This window comes from Phaseolus vulgaris, chromosome 6 (assembly GCF_051622355.1).
Source record: "Phaseolus vulgaris cultivar YP4 chromosome 6, ASM5162235v1, whole genome shotgun sequence".
Classification (NCBI taxonomy): Eukaryota; Viridiplantae; Streptophyta; class Magnoliopsida; order Fabales; family Fabaceae; genus Phaseolus; species Phaseolus vulgaris.
Window position 1 is genome coordinate 34,176,488 of NC_143503.1, and position 19,308 is coordinate 34,195,795.

At 26.3% G+C, this 19,308-nt stretch overlaps 4 non-coding genes and 1 pseudogene across 5 annotated transcripts; 3 read left to right on the top strand and 2 right to left on the bottom strand.

The window, feature by feature from the left end:
- Window positions 1-6,648: 6,648 nt before the first annotated feature.
- Window positions 6,649-6,722, bottom strand: TRNAI-AAU (transfer RNA isoleucine (anticodon AAU)). The gene has a single exon. It is a non-coding gene; the product is annotated as a tRNA-Ile (tRNA).
- Window positions 6,723-9,183: 2,461 nt separating this feature from the next.
- Window positions 9,184-9,879, bottom strand: LOC150027384 (precursor of CEP14 pseudogene; annotated as a pseudogene). The gene has a single exon (XR_016521317.1). The product of XR_016521317.1 is annotated as a precursor of CEP14 pseudogene (transcript).
- A 1,233-nt stretch (window positions 9,880-11,112) lies between these two features.
- Window positions 11,113-11,184, top strand: TRNAG-UCC (transfer RNA glycine (anticodon UCC)). Its single transcript has one exon. It is a non-coding gene; the product is annotated as a tRNA-Gly (tRNA).
- Window positions 11,185-16,270: 5,086 nt separating this feature from the next.
- Window positions 16,271-16,342, top strand: TRNAG-UCC (transfer RNA glycine (anticodon UCC)). The gene has a single exon. It is a non-coding gene; the product is annotated as a tRNA-Gly (tRNA).
- Window positions 16,343-18,100: 1,758 nt separating this feature from the next.
- On the top strand, window positions 18,101-18,172 carry TRNAG-UCC (transfer RNA glycine (anticodon UCC)). The gene has a single exon. It is a non-coding gene; the product is annotated as a tRNA-Gly (tRNA).
- Window positions 18,173-19,308: the final 1,136 nt, after the last annotated feature.

Genomic DNA, 19,308 nt, shown 5'->3' on the forward strand with positions numbered 1-19,308 from the left:
AATTAAAAATAGCTAAATATATACAGTTAAAACTTAATTCGTCAAAAAATAATTCACCAAAACTGATGAATCATTATTTTTCAAATGAATTGTTAATAAAATTAATAGATAAAATTTGGATCCATATTCAAGATTCAAATCGCCAGTCACCTACTTAGGAAGTATCGTTCAACCATCTTAAATCTTGCAATTTTTTATCTGTTTATGAGTGACTAGGACAAAATATTTTGCAAATATTTATTCTTCGACTTCATTGTTGTCTTACTTCACTCACAAACAAAGGAAGAAACCAACTCAAGCAGAATATCGCTGTCAGTTCAGACCTAAGTCATGATAAACTTTACTTTTATATCTAGATTTGATAAATATTTATACTACATAAAAAAGTCCTATTAGTTTATTTAATTTTACATTAGCGACGATATTAACCACAAATTGTATTGTCACTAATAAGGTTTCAAAACTTACACTGGTTAATGATCTTTGTCATATAATGAAATACCTAGTTATAAGGTACACATTTTTTTTACAGTATTGACTATATTAACAGTAGTCTTTAAACCGTTCAATAATAGTTCAAACATTGAACCAGTACTTTAGTTTTTTCCTTTTAATATTTTCCCGAGTAATTTTAGATTGTTAGAAAGGTCTTTGTGAAAAAAATAGATATTTTCCCAGATGTGTTTTCATTCCTTAGGAACTTCTCAACATTGGGATCTTCATTGATTCTTCACAAGAAGCAAAGTCATGTCCATCACCTAATTTTTGGCGAAGAACCGCAACTACATCCACCTCAGAGTTTCACCATTAATGGTGAACAGAGAGCACCTTTCATGCCTCTCCATACACTCAACAAACCAAACATCACGAGCTAACCTCTGTGACCCACATCTTCCTCAGTCATCACGAGCAAACGCCAAAGCTCGTTTATTTCTCAAAGCCAAAGGGATTTATCAAATGAATAAACATAATTAACAAAATAATACCATTATATCAATAAAAGGTGTTCTAAGAAGGATGTGAACTAATAGAGTATATAGATTAGTGAATAACACAGGAATTTCTAATCGAATTCTTTTCTTTTCATGAAACTAATTTTAAGCATTTATGCTGTTATTACAATATCAGGAGAAATTAATGAGATCGATGTAGTTAATGTTATTTTCAGATCAGCTTTAATCCTTACTTTGTATGAGCTGTGAAAAGTAAATAGTTAATAAATAACTTTGTTCAGTGGTCGGAAGTTCAATTCCTAACCTATTAAACTCACATATTTGTATTGTTGGTAAGTCACACTTGCATTGTGTATTTGTTAGTGCTGGTTCTTCTTAAATTCTGCAGGTTTGCTCCATTATCTTGTGTTGTGAGGATTGTGGGTGCTGCACCAAAAACTTAGAACTTGTTGAATTCTAGAGCCTGCATCTTATCATAGCATGTTATATTCCTATGTTTTATTAAACTAGGTATAATTTTGTTGTATAAAAATTGAAATACTCCTAAAATATCGCATTTTGTTTTATTAATTTTTTTTTCATAAAAAAAAAATCTCATTTCGGTACTTTAAGATATTAATTTTGACTTCCAGTGAAAGAACACGTTCACGTTGAGTCACTCAACAAGAATAATAATTGCTGATTAAAAAAAAACTCAACAAGAATAATATATTATTATAATCATTCAAAATAGAGACATAATGCATCTACCAATTTATTACTTCTGCTAAATTATAAAATTAGACAAATCAAAGATACTATAATCAAGAATATCGTAGTTTCTTCATTTAAATTTTTAACTTTTTTTTATCAGTGCTTTGGTTTATTACTTTTTTCCATTTTTTTTCTTTTTTTCCATTTACAAATACGCTTTTAAATGTATTAGAGGTGTCAATAATATCTCAAATATATGCATGTAGATAAGATAGTTTCATCACCATAACTTATATATATGACAACGAAAACCAGACCCAGGCAAGGCATGATTTTCTGTTACTCATTTTCATTTATAATAGCGTTAATAGAAAAGGCATATTTACGTTTGCAGCAACCCTAAACTAGAATTTGAAGTGTGGAGACCGTAATCCATGCGTGCTATAATTACTAAGATGATGACATTTTGCAAACAAAACAATGACCAAAAATCTGACACAAACAGGCAGGATTTACTTAGGACCATCCTCATAATGTCGTCCACGTTAGTTAGTGCAATATACTACTTTAAGAGGCTATATATGTCCTCAACCTTTCTCTACAAAACACATTAAAGTGCTTTATAGTGACCACCGGTGCGGTGTAACATGTGAGCAACATCGTCAGATATTGATGACTAGTTAATAGAGTTACGAATGGTGAGGTGCATAGTTAAAAATGACAGTGTTACAAATGGGCGATAGAGTTGACATGCATGTGGTGACATGTGAGTGCAAAGTAGTTGAAAGAGAGTTTGATGGACTATAATATGTTGCTTTCAACTTTTTCATTTAGATTCGTGAGAGGAATTGAATGGGTCACCGTTGATCGATGTGCCAGATTTCTGGACTTGATAATTTTCCAAAGATCACAAATAATGCCAGAATGTCGATGAAACCCTAGTTCATGTGAATACTTACTTACTTGTCTTGTGCCCTTGCGGTGGGAGCTCTAGATTTTGGATTGAGGAGTATTTAAAGAGAAAAAAGGCAATGCTTTGTATTGCTGAAAAAAACCAGAATAGTGCCCACACCTTTAATTAGCAAAGAAAACAGTATGTAGATTCATTAAGTGATTCATGTGGATATATGCATACACACCTCTTTTGTACATGTACATCACGAGTTTAATTAATATAACATATTATTAGTATGCAAAATTATATTATATAAATTTATAAAAATGTTAACTTTGAAGTAATTACTGTAAAATTTTATAAATATATCATTAAATAAAACGTATTCTATTATAATTGTAGCATGAAGGCGATTTTGATTAATTTTGGAAAATTTAAGGCCTTATTTAAGTTAAAATGGTTATAAGCTTTTAGTCTTTTGTTTTCAACTTTAAAATTAAACAAAAGTATAAAAATTCAGCTAATGGGCATGGGTGTCATTTTAAAAAAGTTAGATATTAAATTTGAACATTCTTGGACTGATCTTAATATGAGTTCCTTAACTTAAAATGAAGCCAAATTTTGAAAAGAAAAATCTGTTTTTCGAAAACTCTACATGATACACTTAGACTCTGTTTAGATTGAGGAGGGGATTTGTGAAGAGGGGAGAGAGTGGATTTGTGAGGATTAGAGAGGATGTGTGGGGATGTGTGAGGTTGTTTGGATTGAGGAATGATAGAGTGGATTTGTGAGGATGATTTATTGTAAATTTACAAATTTATCCTTGTTATTAAAAAATATTTGAATAATGAATTATGATTTTTTTTAAGATTTGAATTAATTAAATATTTTTAATATATAATATTCATAATTATTTATATTTTTTAATAAAAAATTAAAAAATATAATGAAAATATTTTTTTTTTAAATTGAAATAAATTTATTAAATACATTAAAATTTATGAAAATAATATTTATTATTATATTCATTTGTTACTATATATATTGTTGATATTATAATTTTTTATTTTTTATTTTATTTTTTATAATTATATGTTGTTATTAATAGTATAATTAAATATTTTTTAAATTATAAATAATAAATAAATTTATATAATATTTAATTTTATATATTATAATAAAATGAATGCAAGAGGATATTTTGGAAAAAATACAATAATCCACATCAATCCCCTAAATCTCTTCATTTTGTGAAGAGTTAAAAAAATCATCCACCCTCTCCCCATCCACTCCCCCACCCTCAAAACCTTGAAACTATATATATAAACCACCAAATGTATCATAGAAATTACGAAAAGTGATTTAAAAAATTCATATAACAAAATTGTATAATACATATGTAACTTGCTTTAAATCATGTAGGATGCAGAAATATACATAGTGCTGTGTGCTTTAGAAAAAAAACAGGTGATCCAAAAACTAAAGACTCCCTGTTCACATGTAAACCCAAACATACCCCTGCATCTAAACTCTACAGTATTTTTGATAAATTGAGTTTTTCGAGTTGTTTTGTTTAACGTAATTAAATGGTAATAAAAGTTGCCATTAAAAAGTAGCAGTGATTGTTGACATAAAACTGTAGATTTAATTAAGAAACAAGTGTGGAAATTTTGTCTTCATGCCAATCCAATTTGGCACTAACTTTTACTTTAGGAAATAAAGGTTTCTTAAGTCTGATGTAAGAGGTGGAAATCATTACCCATAATCGCAACAGAATCTGAATTTGACTACTCCATCAACATTATAATGGCCATGTCACCAAATCGATTAATTTATATTAACCTGTTGAAAGTTACTTCATGAACTTAATGAAAAGAAGTGCTCGATTAAAGAAAAGAACTCCCATTTTAATAAATTAATATAGGCTTTTACTATGAAGAAACGACAAAATATAATTAGCACGCCTTTTAGAACTAATAATAAAGAGTTGTTCTTGTTAAAGGGCAAGCCGTCCTAGAGATGAAGTTGATAAAATATAAGAAGCATCCACGTGTGATAATAATGAATTAGGAGTAGTATCTTTTATGTTAGACCTATAGCAAGAACTAAAAATAAAGGGTTATAGATATAAAAGCATTGGTGCACCATGTGTGATTAAGTATAATATATACTTTTCTATCATATGATATGGTCTAGAGAGACAAGAACAAGAACACAAAGATTAGCTAGCTAGCTTCGTAGTTTTGTTGAATAATGTTAGAACCACATGCAAGTTTTGGAAGTGAATGTGAGTGTAGTTGATGATTAATTAACCTTTTTTATTTGGATGGTGGAGAGAATCATTTTGAGTCATTGGGAAGGAGGCTTGGTGTCTAGTTCCGGAGAAACATCGATATAGTTTTTGTTTCGTTATGTGTAATCTCATCACTTTAAAAGCCTTTTGAGTGATGCAATCTTCTAAATAAATTCTCACATTCAGAAAAGAAGTTTCAGTTTGCTTAGGATTTCGATGCGAAATAGGTAGGTGCTGGCTAGGTTTAGCACTCATGCGTATGTTTCTTTGCGGCGGAGATGTGCGGAAATATAAGCTTGTTGGGTGGGTTCAAAACTAAAACTTGTTTCTTTTCACGTGTTCTCACACAGTTAAATAATTAAAAACTAAAACCTATTAAAAAAAATATATGCCACCACAATTTACACTTAACTATCCTCTTCTCTGTACTGTAAACATTTCAAAAAACACTGTTAACTAAGCATTTTCAATCGAAGCAATACCATAAGGTCACTTTCCAAGCAAATAAAAAGTGTCAAGTTGATAAAAACAATCATATGTAAAGGATTTAATACTTAAAGCAAAAGGGTTTTGAATATTCTTTACCAAATCAAGTACAAACACTTCTTTCTACGTGCCAGCTTTTAAGTGTAGAGAATAAAGATGGTGAAATATAAAATGTGTTTGTCTTTATATTTATATTTTATTTTACTTGTTTCACTGCATCGCCTTTTTCTCTTGCTCTTTAATTATTTCTATTGCAAGTTGAGTGTGTTTTTTTACATGGAATTTGTTTATGATTGATTTATTCTATATTTAAAAGTTATTATTTGTGTCGTGGAATTTGCATATGAATAATTTATTTCATGTGTAAATGAATCATGGTGCGCTTTAATACGTAGCCCTAAAGTTAGAGAAAGTTCATAATATAGTATTTGTTAATTATTAACACGAACTAGTCAGATAAAATTTTCAAGGACAAGTCCCAAAGTTGTCAGTATTGAGATGAACATGTGCCTTCAAGAATATGGCTCTACAGGCCCAAATAAAGCAGGTTTATGGGCAGGCAACTGAAAAGCCCAAATAGTAGTTGAGTTGATGAAAGAATTTAATTGAAGAAAAAACATTTACATAAATCCTGTGCACTTAAATTGGACATGGTAAACAATTATTAAAACACTATTAATAAAAAAAATGAAATAATTAATTAATCAAGAAAAAATTAATTAAAAAAAATTAATCAAGAAAAAAATTAATCAAGAAAAAACATTTACATAAATCCTGTGCACTTAAATTGGACATGGTAAACAATTATTAAAACACTATTAATAAAAAAAATGAAATAATTAATTAATCAAGAAAAAAATTAATTAAAAAAAATTAATTAAAAAAAATTAATTAAAAAAAATTAATTAAAAAAAATTAATTAAAAAAATTAATTAAAAAAAATTAATTAAAAAAAATTAATTAAAAAAAATTAATTAAAAAAAATTAATTAAAAAAAATTAATTAAAAAAAATTAATTAAAAAAAATTAATTAAAAAAAATTAATTAAAAAAAATTAATTAAAAAAAATTAATTAAAAAAAATTAATTAAAAAAAATTAATTAAAAAAAATTAATTAAAAAAAATTAATTAAAAAAAATTAATTAAAAAAAATTAATTAAAAAAAATTAATTAAAAAAAATTAATTAAAAAAAATTAATTAAAAAAAATTAATTAAAAAAAATTAATTAAAAAAAATTAATTAAAAAAAATTAATTAAAAAAAATTAATTAAAAAAAATTAATTAAAAAAAATTAATTAAAAAAAATTAATCAAGAAAAAAAAAATTCTGGCCCATGCAGGTCTCGAACCTGCGACCTTCGCGTTATTAGCACGACGCTCTAACCAACTGAGCTAATAGGCCAATCAATGATAATAAAAACTAATTAAACAAAATGTTACACACCCCTAAAGCTGATCGCATGCATGTGAAACATGATTATTGGCCACGCCAACGTTTTATAGTTTGAGAAAGAATTTTGAGAATTTTCACATGCTTGTTATCCAATCCAACTACAGTGTTCTACGTTCTCAAGATATTTGCAAGATACAAGTTGCATGGACACGTGGTAGAACCATCATTTCTAAAGTTTCACCAATAAACTAACTTCATTTTACTCCTTCTTTCTCATAATTTTCAAAGCTCATGAGTTTACGATCACATCGCAACAAATTTCGCCAACAATTTCTTGTTCTCTCGGACTTTAATTTCTCAGTACGAGACACGCTAAAGTAACACATGCACATTACCCCTATTCTTCGGCCATCACGCCCATGTGAAAGTTTTGTCAAACTTGATATACATTAAAATATTTCTTAACGTATATGAAAATTACGTAAAATTTGCCACTCATTTTGTCTGAGTTTTTAGTTCTTTTATTTGTTAATCCTCATGTCCTGTCCTTTTATTCAGTTTCATTTCACAACTTTTTCCTGCAGACGTATTTGTTGGTATCAGCTATATAAGGCGAAAATTCCATTTTTTTAGTAGCTCAACCAATCAGTTTGCAGAACATAAATAATGTTGAAGTGTAGGTTTGAATATGAAATTGGAGTGGATATCACACTGAAATTGATTTTCGAAGGTACTAAATCTAAATCTACAATGCTTTAGACGGAGTGTAATGTTAATTTTATTTGTATGATTACTTTATCGTTTGTTTTGGATGAGAACAATGAGAAACAGAAGGTAGACAAATTGATTTTTGTGTTCCAAGTGACCGGTAGTTGTGGAGCCCTTGTGTTGGTTCAGAAGAGCTAAAATCATAGTAGCAATTCGTGCCTCTTTACGTTGCATCATTATTTCAAATATATACACAAACGTTGACGAGACTAAGTTCTCAAAGATACCCATGTCCCAAACTTTGAAAACTTTAAATTAACAGTTATTTTACTTTTTAATTTCATTCGCACTAAAAAAACAATTAACATTGAACGTAAGTGCATTATTGATGACAAATTCATTCATTCATGTTCAACACAGTATTCTAATTTTTATTTCTCTACGATATTTTATTTTCATTGCCAAAAGAATGGCGTGCACAATAACATTGCTATAGATTTTAGTAACGGATCGTAATATACTGCACCCATTATGGCACCATCATTACAGACTTAAATGATTATAAGTATATTAAAAAGAGCCCTTGAATACCTTACAACGATTATGGCAATTTTTTGAAACGAAACTTTCATAATTTTATTTTTTTCTATTTGTAACAAAATAAAATGTACCTATAACGCCTAAGCTTTTCTCAGTAAAGAGACAGAGTTTCCATAATCCAAGGGTTTTAATTAAGATCGGAATTGCATGTTTTATGATCAAATCATTCAACAATAAGTTTTACCCATAAGAACTTAAACTAATTGTTCAACTTCAAATTGGGTACTTGCTCTCTGTTTCGGTGCTCTCTGTCTCAACTAGATTGTGCTTAGTCTCTTGAAACAACGAAGGTGGATCAAGTTGAATTGAACATTGCTTCCTAGTGAGAGTCTTGTAATGTAGAAGCGCGTGATTTTTAGTGACTGATAAGAAATTAGGAAATGAAAAAATAAACCATAAGGAATCCAATATTATATGCCCAAACCGTTCAAAATATGGATACCTTATTCAATGGAATAAGACATTATACAAAGACATAACTCTACTAAAAGCACCGAGATTTTAATTAAGACTTTGAAAAAGGAATTGAAAGAGACTGAAGAATGGAAATAAAGCATGAACCTTCTTGATTCCAAAAATGCACATTGTTTGCTGTGGAAATATACTTGGTTGACGACTTTGTAATGGGATTAAATATTTTATTCAAGCACGTAACCTTAGTTCGAAAAAGACATTTTCTCTGCAGAAAAGAAAAAAGATGTATCGTAGAAAACTGCTTAACATAAGTCAATGAACAACTATTTCTCACGTTTATCATTGAAACGTGAAGTTCACAAATCACAATTTTTTATTCGTGCTTTATACTAATAATATTGCTAAAATGAAAAGAAAAGTGCAACATCACTAACGGCAATAGCCAATGATACTGCAAGACGGTGATCCCCATCTAACTTTACGAAATGCAACAAATACAACTTTGACGCGTTTTTCTCTGCCGCCTTTGAGTTTGGACATGCTACAGTGGACGACCACTATGTTTATACAGTATAACAGTAGAACCAAATCCAAAGCCCATTCTTTCTTTTCTCTTCTTCATACAGGTTCAAAGCACTAAATATGGGTAATGAGATATTGTTATGCATTAAAGTTAAGGACTTTTTTATTAAAAAGAAATGGTGTCATGGAACAATTTCATATAGGTACCGACACAGAAAATATAGAGTTGACGGGTAAAAGTAATTTGGATTCAAATGTAATTTTCTCTTGACATAACTAGCATGTAAATATTAAGACTGTGTTTATGTGTACAGACCAAACTAAGTTTCAGATGTAGAAGAAAAAATGTGAGTATGAGTATACATATTGCCCCTGAATAATGACGAATCTAAAAGTATTGCGGAAAACCCACAACAGAGAAAAACAGAACCATGTACACAACTACTACCACCACCTTTATACATTCAAATCATCTCCCTAATCCCTGTATTACGGTACTCCCGTACAAAGAAATGAAAAAATGTTGACACTTGATGAAGAAACAAATAGTCATAGTGAAGGTGATCAATGGCCAGCACCGGGGCTAGGAACAGATTGCACAAGAAGTCGTTCGGTGGCTATTAGGTGACGCGCAATGAGTTTCTCATCGACCACGGTGGAGTGGCCTTTTTTGCTGGGTGCGGAATATGGGACGGTGCCTTTGGGAAGAGAAGTGAGAAACAGAGATGGGTCGACCTTGTTGCTGGGTTTGTGTGCTCCAAGATGAAGCTTTCTGCTTTCTAGACAGGAACATAGGGAAGCGAAGAGAACGAAGAAGAGAAGCAGATGGGAGCGAAGGCGTGCCATGGAAAGTGTAAAGTGGAAAGTGAGAATAAGAAATGGAGACTATGATGTTTGTTTGATAGATGGAATGAGGTTGTTTGTGTGTCGGGTTATTTATAGGATAACTGGAAGGAAGGAAAGAAAAACTTGAACTTCAAGTTTGTCGAACCGTGGTCCCTTGTTAAGTCAAGACCTTGAATAAAATGGACAAAAATACAATTCCAAAAAAACACGACAGGATTCATGCATTTTGTTGATAACAGTTAAGTTTTATTTGACTTAATTTGTTGTTGTTGTTCAATATGAAATTGTAGTGTTTTAGCATGGTAACTACTTAACTTTGATGTGATTTTTGAATTTTTTGATGTTAATGGTGAGAATTGAAGAAGAGTACGTGTGTGGTTTAATCTGATATTTTGAAAGGAGGAAGGTGTTGCCGCGTGGCTGTGGAAGTTAGGTTGGTAGAGGGGTTCCTCCTGTGTTTTGGTAATTTCCCATAACTTTCTTTGTTTGAATTTGGTTTTGATTTGTAGTGTATGAGTGTGAGTAGGAGCATCATAATAGTATTTAAGTCAATGCGTTATGGGCAGCTTGCTTTTACATTTTGAGACTTTTCAAAATAGTCGGTGAGTAGCACCCCTAATAACAACTTTCATAAATCAAACAAATATTACATTCAACATTATACCTATTTTTATATTATTATTTATTCCCAGTTTATAGTTTTCCAAATTTATTCTTATTCTTATTACACATAAATATTTATAAAGGAAAAAAATAAGAAGATAAATAAAATGAGCATGAGTAAGAATTTGGAGTAAATATAAATTTGCGAAATACTACTAGGTTATTAGTAAATCAAGTGATAAACATGGTAACTTTAAGTAAACCAAGAGTTTAATATGATTTCATTGACCACGAAGAGTCACAAATGCAACCCGTATAAATGTAGTTAGTGAATATGGTTAAAACATTCAAGTTAAACAATTTTGCTTTCTATATTTCATTTTACCTCTATAATAGTGTCAACATTCGAACACTATAAAACGTGATCTTTCTAAATCTGTATGGATTATTTATTTTTATAGCATCCTGTAATTTATTTTAAAAAATATAAAAAAATATTTAAGTGAACAATTTAATCCATTATATATATGTTATCATTGCCCTTTATTGTTATTTACTTAAGTTAGGTACTAACTGAAATGGAGTTTCCTATGATAATCATATCCTAATTAGAAGACCAAATATATTAAACTATCATTGCATTTCACCTTCATATTGTAGCAAACTCTAATATTAATAACACATTGAAATCCAGAGAACATATTAAGCGTTTGTAGTCCAACGGTTAGGATAATTGCCTTCCAAGCAATAGACCCGGGTTCGACTCCCGGCAAACGCATTTTATTTTACAATTTTCTTTCAAAATTACTACAAATTTTTTTGCAGATTTTCTTTTACCATTTCTACTCAGAATTTGGCTTGCTTAATTTAAAAATGATTAATGATTCTTTGATACCATGCTAAAAGAAAATACTCTTATTTTACAACCTATTTTAATAGTATAATGAGATTTGAGGTAGTATTATATTTTTTTAACGGTGTAAAAGTAGTTACATTCTTTCAAAATAAGTTTGATTAATAATTATTTTAAATTAGTTTATTTTAGAATTTTTTTAATTTATAAGTTAAATTATTTTAGTTAGTTTGTAGCTTATTTTTTTATATTTTAATATGTTTTTTATTATTAACTTCAATTATTATACTAATTTTAGTATTTGTTAATTTTTTTTTCTTTTTTTGCGATTTAAGTTGAAAAGTTTAACATTTAACATTAAAGTCACAAATGTTATGATCCTATGTAAAAATTACAACTAAAATAAGAAAAAAAAATCAATGCATCAATAATTTAAATTAATGAAAAAAAAAATCAATTTCTAAAAAAAATAAAATAAAATTTTATTAATTCTTATTATATCAGTATATTTAAATAAAATAACTTGTTAAAATAAAAATAAAATAAAAAACATGTACAAATTTTAAAAAGTAAATAGAAGCACTCAAAAATATAATAATAATTTAATTATTTTAAATAAATCTAAAATTATACTTACATTATAGTATTATTTTATAAACACAACATTTATTCATATAATTACATATTCTATGAACGATACTTCCGTGTAAATACAGGATCATCGCAAATTAAAGAAAACAACTACGAAACAAAGCAAATGGTAAGCTAGCTAATCTACACATTACATTCACAATTCCTACTCATGTATACTTTCTAAATCAAACATCACATCTTAATCTCTTCAAGAGACTAATCAAATACAATTCAACTCATTTATGTTACTATTAAAACACTTTAAATTATCAATCACAACACTTTCATAAACTTATTCACCTTAAAAATCACTATATAATATTTAAAATCAACACTATAATAGACAATTCTGCAAGAAAATTTAAGACCAGTGACAATGCCACCCCCACATCCGATCTTCTAGCCTAAGATTCTATTAGAAATTTTAAAACTAACTTTTCTTATCTGAACTTGAGCAGATACTCACTAAGGGTGTGCTTGCTTTTGGGGGTGATGGAGGTTGAGGGTGAGGATGAATGAGTGTTGAGGGGGAGGTTGAGGGTGAAAGTGAGTGAAAAATTGAGAGTATTTAGAATCCTCTCATAATTGAAGAGAAAGGAAAGTGGAATGAAATGAAAAAACCATGGTGTCCTTCATAAAATAATATTAATAATGAAAATTATTATTATTAATAATTTGATGTTAATATAATATATTTTAAAAAATTATAAATAATATTAAAATTATCTAAATAAAATAACTTAAGTAACAAAATTAATTTAAATTAATAAAATGAACAATAATAAAATTATGCTTACATTTAAAATTATATTTAATTATTTCTTTGAATTTTACATGTTTTTTCTTTTATTTATAAATGAAACTTTAAATTATTTTAATTAACTAAAATATGCACAAAATTAATAATCATTTATTCTGTTTTTATATATAAGGGTAAATTTGTAATCTTACAATTTATACTATTCAAAATAATTTAAAATACTCTTATAACCATCACATCACTCACGTATCTCAATAAACTTTCTTCACACATCCATTCTAACATACCATAATCCAAACACACTAAGGTTTTGTTTGGATTAGGGAGTGGAAATGAGGGAGTGGATTTGTGATGATTTGAAGGGAAAGTGTAAAGAAAGTTAGGGTGTTTGGATTAAGGTAAATAGTGTGGAAAGTGTGAGGAAAATTTATGAAAGTTTGTAAATGATATGATGGGTGTGATTGAAATTGTATTTTTTTTAATTGATAAAACTGTAAGTTTACATATTTGTCCTTACATTTAAAAATTGTTAAAAAATTAATTTTATTTATTTATTTATAATATTATTTAAATATTTATAATTATAAATATTTGATAAAAAAAATTTTATATTAAATAACATTATTATTATTATTATTATTTTTAATTTTTTTAATTAATATAATTATTATATAAATTTTTTATTATTATTAAAACGTATTAATTATGTTATTTTAGAAGAATTATTATTTTATAATCTTAATTATATTTTTTATATTTAAATTATAATTCTATTTTAAATAAAATAATAATATTTTATTTAAAATAAAAAGGGTAAAATAGTAAATTGTAATTAATTAATTAAAAATATATATATGTATATTCAACTTTCTTCGCAACTCAGCGAAGAAAGTTTAGAGCGTGAATTTTTTTTGAATTCCGTGTCATTTTACATTGGTTTTTGAGCTTTTCATTGGCACAGTGAAACTTTGCTTTTCTTTGCACTGAAACAAACAGGGCCTAACTTTTTTCATACTTTTTTCTCACACTCTCACTCTCCCACACTCTTAACTTTCCACTCCCCAATCCAAACAAAGTCAAAAGCTCAAAATCTACCAAAAGCTTAAGGCTCTGTTTGGATTAGGGAGAGGATGTGTGAGGATTTGAGGGAGTGAATGTGTGAGGATGTGTGAGGAAAGTGTGAAGAAAGTGAGGGTGTTTGAATCAGGGTATGTTAGGATGAATGTGTGAGGAAAGTTTATAGGAGTTTGTGAATGATGTGATAGTTGTGAAATAATTTTAATTTTTTTTAAAGGTGTGAAATGTTACTTTACAGATTTACCCTTGTCAATTAAAAAAATTAATAATAAAATGAGTTGTTTTTGTTTAAAAATAACAACTTTCACATATTTCGTAAATTTAAAAATTATAAGTAAAAAGAAATATATGTTAAATGTAAATATGTATAATATAAAAATTATAATTAGAAAAAAAATATGTATTCAACAAATTAAATAAAAACAAAACTTCAAGCAATTTCTTTAAAATATTAAACATGTGCTATAAAATTGAAAAATAAATCAAATCTTATATAAATAAAAAATATTATCTTTTAAAATTATAAACTCTGTAGTAATGAAAAATAAAAAATACTAAAAAAAATATAACGTAATTAACAATAGAAAAAAATCATAAAAAATAAATTATAACTCATAAACATAATAACTATACATAGAAATATATTAATATAAATACAACAAAAAATTAGATAAAAATATAACTTCAAATAATTTCTTTAAATATTAAACATATACTATAAAATAAAATTAGAAAATAAACCACATTTTATATAAATAGAAAGTAACTATTTTTTAATATTAAAAAACCTCACAATAAAGCAATCTAAAAAATACTACAGCAACAAAAATATACCTTAATTAATCATAGAAAAGGATTTCATAAAAAATAAGGATAAAATAAAATGAAAAATGTTTAGTATTGGTGATGTCAATGATCCAACCCAGGTAATATTTTCAATGTTAATTAGATATAGTATATTATTTTCTTTAAAAAAAACTAAATCCAACCACATTTAATAAAATATTTTATTAGAACTTGAAAAATAGGTATAACCTGATTTACTCCAATAACTAATATATAAATGGAAGATTTTATTTAACTATAATTTTTTTACACTGGTTTATCATTATTTACATAATTTATATTTTATAAAATAATAAACAAACTTAAAACTTCCTTAAAATTTATGATGATTTGTTTCTTTTTTTTTTAAATATTACATATATATATATATATATATATATATATATTTTAAACATTGTACAATAAAAAAATTTAAATACTAATACATTCAAATGAAGCATTGTGACACATTTAAATGAGGGTAAATTTGGAAATAAGGGATGCTGACATGACTTTCCCTCTACATCTCTTCATTTTGAGAGGAGAGGATATTTACTGTTCACAGGTATATCCTCTCCCTCTCTTCCTCACACAACCATAGATCCAAACCAGGGATATCACTGCACTTCCATCCTTGTGAACAGTACATCCCTTTAAGCAAATAGGTCCTAAAGGTCACCTAACCTACACCAAAGAGTCCCGATCACAAATCTAACTATACCACTAGAATCCTTAGCTAACAGAAACTACTTCTGAAGATAAAAACATCACATGCAAGATAAACACTAAAGAAAAATCTAACCAAATCAAAACTAACTCAAGGGAAAATGAACCAAAAAGGAACTTACTCTATCTAAGATTTTGATCAGGCAAACTTTTAGATTTTACTGTCAGGAGTCCAATAGCGGACTCCAATCGTCAAACTGATGAGCGGGGAGGTTATAATCTTAGAGAGAAGGGAGAAGAAAAGAAAAAAGAGTTTTTAGAGAAATAATAATTATTTTAATATGAAATCTGAATAACTAGATTGAATTTATATTTTTATGCTATTTTAATTTTAATAATAAAATATTGAGAAATCATTTTAATTGTATGAATTATACTCTAAAACAGTTTTTCTTGTTCTTTACAAATGATAATTTCTTAACATATGTTTGTGTACATATCGTAAAGGTAGATAATAAAGAAGGTAGATAATAAAAAAGGTAGATAATTTTTTATGATAATGTTAATGTGGTTAATTTTAAACTCATATAGGAAAGGTAGATAATTTATTACAATGATTTTAAGTTCAATAGAAAGCTTTCGAAAATATGTGAGTGTTGCTTTTTGTAATGTTGAAAATATAATCTATAAGAAAAATTTTAGTTTATTAATTGATATAAAAAGTTACTAATTTAAATAAACATTAATTTAAATAAATAGATAAAACTCTCATAGTTAATGTTAAAAGATCATTTCAATTTTTATTTAGAAATTAATTAATTTATAGATATATAAAATATACTTTAATGATTTTATTCTATTTCTTTATTTACCTAGATGTTTATATATAAAATTAAGAAATAAAAAATTATTAATATACTGATATCAATTTATAGAATTCTGTGAATTTTTTTATAATACTTCACTGTAAAATAAAGAATTTACCTGTATTTTGTGGCAAAAAACCTTTTGTTTGATAAATATTTAAATGAAAATTACACAAGATATGAGGGGTTTGTAGTCCAACGGTTAGGACAATTGCCTTCCAAGCAATAGACCCGGATTCGACTCCCGGCAAACGCATTTTATTTTACATTATTGGTTCAAAATTACTTTTGTTTTATGATCTGGTGAAATATTTAGCATTTCTTCATTCAGAATTTGGGTTGCTTAATCTAAAAATTAGTTTCATTAACACAAAAATATTTATTAATTATTTTAAATTAGTTTATTTTATAAATTTTTAATTTATGAGATAACTTATTTTAGTTAAATTGTAGTTTATTTTTTATATTTTAATATATCTTATCATTAGTTTTAATCTTATACACACAGATAATTATTATACTATTTTTAGTATTTGTTCAATTATTTTTTAATTCTATTGCGATTTAAGTTGAAATTTTTTAACTTTTAACATTAGAGTCACAAATGTTACGATGCTATATGTAAAAATTACAATTAAAATAAGAAAAACAAATCAATGCATCAGAAAAAAGTCACAAACTTATTAATTTTTTTATATAAATTTATTTTAATAAAAAGACATGTTAAAATAAAAAAAAAATGTCAGTTTATATTTACTACCTAGTTTATTAGCTAGTCTATCAAATACTTATAATCTAATAAAATAGTATTTTTATCAGAAAAATAATAAATAAAATAGTTTATGAATTCAAAATTTATAAATTAAAAGTTTGTCAACTATCAGTTAAATTTATTAAACAAACCTTTTAATACGAATATGGATTATTAGATTCATTTTTTATGATAATTTCTTAATATATGTTTGTACACATATGGTAAGGGTAGATAATTTTTCTTATGATATTGCCAATGTGCTTATAATTTTGTACTCATATAATAAATGTAGATAATTTATTCTATTAATTTAAAGTTGAATAAAGCTTAAGAAAATATGTGAGTGTTGCCTCTTTGTCATGTTGAAAATATAATCTAGCAAATACTATAGTGACCATAAAAAAAATTAGTTAATTAATTGATAAAATTAGTTACTAACTTAATTAAAAATAATTTAAATAAATAGATTAAACTGTCATAATAGCTATTGTTAAAAGATCATTTAAATTTTTATTTAGAAATTAATTTACCTATAGTTATATAAAATCTATTTTGAGGATTTTATTATATAAAAACTAATTATATAACTATTTTACATAGAAACTGATTTAGTAATTAAAAATACAGCAATGAAAAAACTAGTCACTCAAATAATATGTAACCAGTAAATATTTATCATTAAAATATTTTCTAATTATTAAAAAAAATTATTAACTAATAATAAAATTATAAATTTTTTATTAAACTAAAATTAAAATTGATAGTAATAAAAATAAATTAATTGTTATATATATTACTTTATAATTTTTTAAAATTCATTATATTTATCAAATCAAACACAAACCTTTTTTTCATTATGTTTTTCTTAATAAACAATAAAAAAAAATCTTTCTTTTCTACTCTCTCAAGTACGTCTCTCACTCCACACTATTCTTCATATTTTTCTCTCAAACTCCTAAAAAGTTTAGGGCAATAAATTTAAAATTGATTTTTAGTAAAGTAACAATTAAAAATTTATATTTCTTCGATATTATTTTTCTTTTAATAATGATTAAAAAGTGTCAACCCTTAAAATATAACAAACAAAGTAATTTAATATATATATATATATATAATCATTGCTCCTTCAATCTTATGTACTAACCTGGAGTTCCCTAAAGTAATAACCATATTCTAATTTAGGTGAAGTACATAAAACCAACATAGCATATCCCAAAGTCAATTTAGTAATTATATATATTTTAATATTATAAGCAATTAGCGTTTGTAGTCCAACGGTTAGGATAATTGCCTTCCAAGCAATAGACCCGGGTTCGACTCCCGGCAAACGCAGCCTTTTTTCTGACATGTTCTGTTTTCTTATGTTTAACATACTTTCAACTCTTTTTGTGTTTTTTTTAAGTTAGTGTTTACGAATGTGGTTGACGATTTTTTTTTATGCAAGGGTGGAATTTGTAATATTGGACGTATAATTAAGCAAGCACTACAGTGATTACAATAAAAATTTCATACTAATTTATAAACTTATTTAAACAAGTAGTTCTAATTTTGACAACTAATATTAGAAATAGATTTTAATTCTAATACAACACCAATTTAATTATCCTTACATACAAACTAATTCATCGATCATATTATAAAAAACTAATTTAATATTCATATATAAAAATATTTAGTGACTATATTATATACAAACTAACTAAAAAATGTACGATTTAGTGATTAAACAGTAAATATCTATTATTAAAATAATCTTGGTGTTTAAACAATAAATATCTATTATTAAAATATTCTTTAGTTTTTTATTTACCTAAAATTTTCACATTTAAAATAAATAAATATCAAAATAATCAGTACAAAATAAATTAATAGCATTCCATGTCTGAAATTTATATAATCTTCAAACATGATGATATCTTTATCTTAATTTATTTATTTTAATCGTACAAAATCAATTTAGGATATAAGAATTACTCCTCTATATATTCTTCGTATAATTTAAGATTCTGAATTCTTTCCCATAGATAGAAGGTGCCTTGAAAGATTTAAATAAGTCAATGTTTAATTCAATTTACACTAGTGGAAAAAAAGGTATTTTATGATGGTTCTACAAAACTTTTTATGACGGTTCTGATAGTGACATAGATTCAGGCGACATAAAAACTCTGTAGTTTCTATGTCGGTTGAAAATATGTCATAGTAAATTGACTTACTATGACTGTTGTATATAAATTGTCATAAAATGTGCAAAATGGCTGTCATAGTATGTGTCAAATGAAACTTTTTATGACTGATATTTTTAGAACAGTCATAGAAAATATGACTTACTATGATAGTCAACATTACAACCGTCATAGTAAGTCACTTTCTATAACAAATATTTTTTGAACCATCATAGAAAATATGAGTTACTATGATAGGTATAATCACAAGTGTCATAAAAAGTTCATTTTTTAAAACAAATTAAT